This window comes from Coturnix japonica, chromosome 1 (genome assembly GCF_001577835.2).
Source record: "Coturnix japonica isolate 7356 chromosome 1, Coturnix japonica 2.1, whole genome shotgun sequence".
NCBI classification, from domain to species: domain Eukaryota; kingdom Metazoa; phylum Chordata; class Aves; order Galliformes; family Phasianidae; genus Coturnix; species Coturnix japonica.
This window is the reverse complement of record NC_029516.1, coordinates 144,587,715-144,591,835: the sequence shown is the minus strand read 5'-3', so window position 1 is coordinate 144,591,835 and position 4,121 is coordinate 144,587,715.

Sequence of the window (4,121 nt, the reverse complement as noted above, 5' to 3'; positions counted from 1 at the left end):
CTCTGAGCACAGAGTCCTCTGGGGAATGCTGCCCCTCCCCTCCAAGAACCAGAATGGCCCAAAAAAGGCAGTCCACAGAACCAGAACATTAACTCTTTAACTCCCACTGCTTTACACGTTGTTATGATGTGGAATGATGACGACAAAAAATCAAAAGAACAAAACAATTACAATAGTTACAATTGGAAAGCAGATGAACAAAAGCTTTCACTTGCAGTTCTACTAACAGGATGATCACTGTCATGCCTCAATTTCTATCAAGAGACAGTAGCCAAAATTACCTGTTGGTCTTCATCCTCAGGTATGAGCAGAATTCAAACAGTAGTGTTTCCAGGTTGGTGGATTGCAATCTGAGAGATTTTGTATTACATAGTGCAGGATTTCCTAGTCATATAGACGGCCGTAGATATTGTCCTGCAATCCTCATGTAATTTCCTGAGGAAAAATAAATAAATAAATAAACAAATAGAATGACTGTCAGTTTTGTCAGGGAGGAATGGATGGCAGTGTCATATGATAATACAATTAAAAGATGAAGAGAGAAAGGCTAAATTCACTGCAGTTTGGCTGAGCCATTCAAATATATAATGATTGCATTTTGAACTGAACTAACAATGTTTCATATCTGAATAGTTCCTATGATTCAGTGCATCATGATAAGAATACGCATCTGCATTTTGGGGATTTTTGTAAGTCCTGCACTAGATCTCTTGATTACAAATACATATAGTACTCCAGTTTAAAAAAAAAAAAAAAAAAAAAAAAAAGTTTGTGTAAGAATTAAATATTTAAATATTATTTTTATTGTTTTCTTTGAAGGTCTTCTCTCAAATTATTTCAATAAACAGATAGTAGCTATTTTGAGCAAAACATTATAAAGTTTCCTTTTTCTTCTAAAATAAAAGGGCAATTCACTAATATCTAATATTATCTTTGTGTAGTATGTTCAGTGTCTGCACTATTTTCTTAAGTTTTTACTTTCACCTAAATGTTTAATATAAAAATTTCTTAATAGAATTATTTGTCTCAGAAAGAATGATACTTAAAAGAATCTTGGACTGAAAAGATATAAAGGTAGAAAAGATCTTTTTTTTTCCTTTTTTTTTTTTTTTTTTATGTATGTGTGTGTGTGTGTGTCTTACAATTATCTTTTACGGAAAGAAAAAAAAAAAAAAAAAAAAAAAAAAGAAGTAGAATGGCATCTGTTTTTTTCTCTCTTCCTATACCTGCATGTGTTCCCATTTTAAACCACAAGGAACACGTAAGTCCAATACAAAAGGAAGAGTAATAAAACCAAATGAAAGGTATCGAGTGTTACCATGTTGCGTTGCACTGAAATGTCATAAAACCTTTTATAAAGACAAATTTCCCCTCAAGAGCAGTAATACAGTCAGAGCAGAAAAAGAAACAAAAAACCCAATCTTTATTTTATATACTTCTTAACCTCAGAGGAAAAATACCAAAAAGAATTCTGGTGCTGCTCATAGCAGATAAAACCTGTTCAGAGGGGAAATTTCCTCTTTAGTGCTGGGGCAAGGTAGAATTGGAAAACAACATGAAGAATAATGGACAGAATTAATTGAAATCAGATTTTAGAAAAGAATTCTTTGATATTTATTTTCCAGTTACATTACTACCTTTTTATTCCCTGAACTCTGACTTTGTCATGATCCTGCTCTTACTAGAGCTAGTTAAGTTTTTCTGTGCTTTTGTTCCTTTGCTGGTTTTGTAAGCTGTTATTGATTAGCTTACTAATACAAAAGGTCTCAGGTGTAATCTGCTGAGGTTTTTACAAAAGGTCTCAGGTGTAATCTACAGGGGTTTTATTTTGTTCTCTTTATCTCCTGTATAATGCTTGTGACCCTGGTTTCACTGCAAATTCTGAAACTTCTTTGAAAGACCTAATCAATCATCTACTTAAATATGCTGTAACCATGTTAGTAATTTAGCTAGATTGACATTGTGATTATTAGGTCACTTGCTGAAAATCAGTATTGTGTTGTTTCCGCTCATTTTTTACTTCTAAGGAATGTTTCTAGATGATTTTGCTCAGGTTCTTTCATAATTATTGCTTGTAGCAATAAGCAGCTATTAAAAATGTTAATAGGTTACATATTATATTGTATTTTTCATATCCATGTTTTCCATTATGCATATTTAGGTACAGATACTTTTCAGGATGATCTGACAACTGCCATGCCATTGGAAATTACCCTATCACAGAATCATGGAATTGCAGGAGTTGAAAGGGACCTCCGAGGAATGTCAGAGTCCAACATTCCTGCTAAAACAGGTTTCTAAGAGTACTAAGAGTAAAATTTACAAGGAAGTGTCCAGAAAGGTCTTTAATATCTCCAGAGAAAGAGTCTCCACAACCTCTCTGGCTAGCTTGTTTCAAGTGCTCTATCATTCTCACCATAAAGTTCTTCCTCATATTTGTATGGAGCTTGCTGTATCACAGTTTTTGTCCATTGCCCCCACACCTGTGGAAAGAGCCCAGGCTCATCCACTTGACTCCTGCACTTCAGATGTTTGTAAATAGGGTTGAGATCCCCTCTCAGTTTTATCCAGGCTTGGGGCTTTTATCCAGTATTGGGGCTTTCAGACTTTTCCCATGTGGGAGATGCTCTAGGGCCTTTATCATCTTTGAGGTGCTCCTCTGGACTCTTTCTAGAAATTACCTGCCTTTCTTAAATGGAGGAGCCCAAACTGAACACTGTACTCCATAGGTGTCCTCACCACAGCAGAGTAGAGGGGGAGGATCACCTCCTTCAACCTGCTGGCTGCGCTCTTTTTAATGCACCCCAGGAATACCATTTGCCTTCTTGATCACAATGGCACATTACTGGCTCATGATCAACACGTTCATTAGAACCACTGAGTGCTTCTCTGCAGAGTTCCTCTCCAGCAGGTGTAAGAGATTATTCTTTTGCACCATTGTCTCAAAGCTTGCTGAGGACACAGATGGACAAGTCCAGACAAGTCCTGGTCAAAATTGGCAAAATCATTTGTTTGAAGATTTGCAGGCCAGGGGAAAGGAGAGAGAGAAGCAGTCTTTTTGCGAGTTTATATCGAGGGAGATAGCCACCTCAGGGATACTGCACATGACTCTTACCATGTGCCTGAGAATGCCATGTTGGCAGAAGAAGAAGGATAAAAAAGGAACCAACAACCACAAGATTTAGGTTTTCTGACAGCAGACTCCTCAGGATGTGATGCCTGCATGCTGAAGAAGAAGAAAGTGTCTCTGACATCAGAAGCCTCACAAACGGATGCCTACGCTGGCATGCTCTCCTGGGCCTGCTACCCGAGATCTGCCTCTTCCTCCTAGACTTACTCTGTCCTGCTTGCTGCCCAAGGCTGGCCATGCTGTTGCTGCTCTCCCGCTGTGCTTTTGCCTCAGACCATCGGAACAGTGTACAAAGGGATGCTGCTGGATCTTGGTGGTGACTATCCACGCTTTTTGCAATTCTTTCTTCTTTCCTATCATTTCTATCACTTGCTTTCCCTTCCCCATCACCCTAATCCATAATAGTTGCGCTTCTCCCCTTTCCCGTCTCCCTGATTAAGATTTGTAACAAATTGGTCAGACCAGTATTTGAACCATTGTTTCTTAATCTCACATCAGGTATACATATACCAAAGAACCTCCTCTTCCTCCGATAAATTGAAGAGAGACAGCAGGTCATCCCCTAGCCTGTACTTATGCATGCAGTTCTTCCTCCCCAGGTGCAGGATCCTATGCTTGCTCTTGTTGAACTGCATCAGGTTCCTCTAGCCCCAGCTGCCCATTATGTCCAGATCTGGTTGAATGGTAGAATAGCTTTCTTGTGTGTCAGATGCTCCGCCCAGCTTTCTGTCAACTTGCTGAGGTTGCACTCTGTCCGCTCATCCAGGTCACTGATGAAGATGTTGAACAAGTCTGGACCCAGCACTGAGCCCTGTGGAGCACAGCTTGTTACAGGCCACCAACCATTCTCTGTGCCACTGAACACTATACTCTGAACTCTGCCAGTCAGCCAGTTCTCAGCCCACCTCATTATCCACTCATCTATCCCACACTCTGTAAACTTCATTACAACGGTGTTGTGGGAGGCAGTGTCAAAAGCCTCGCTGAAGAC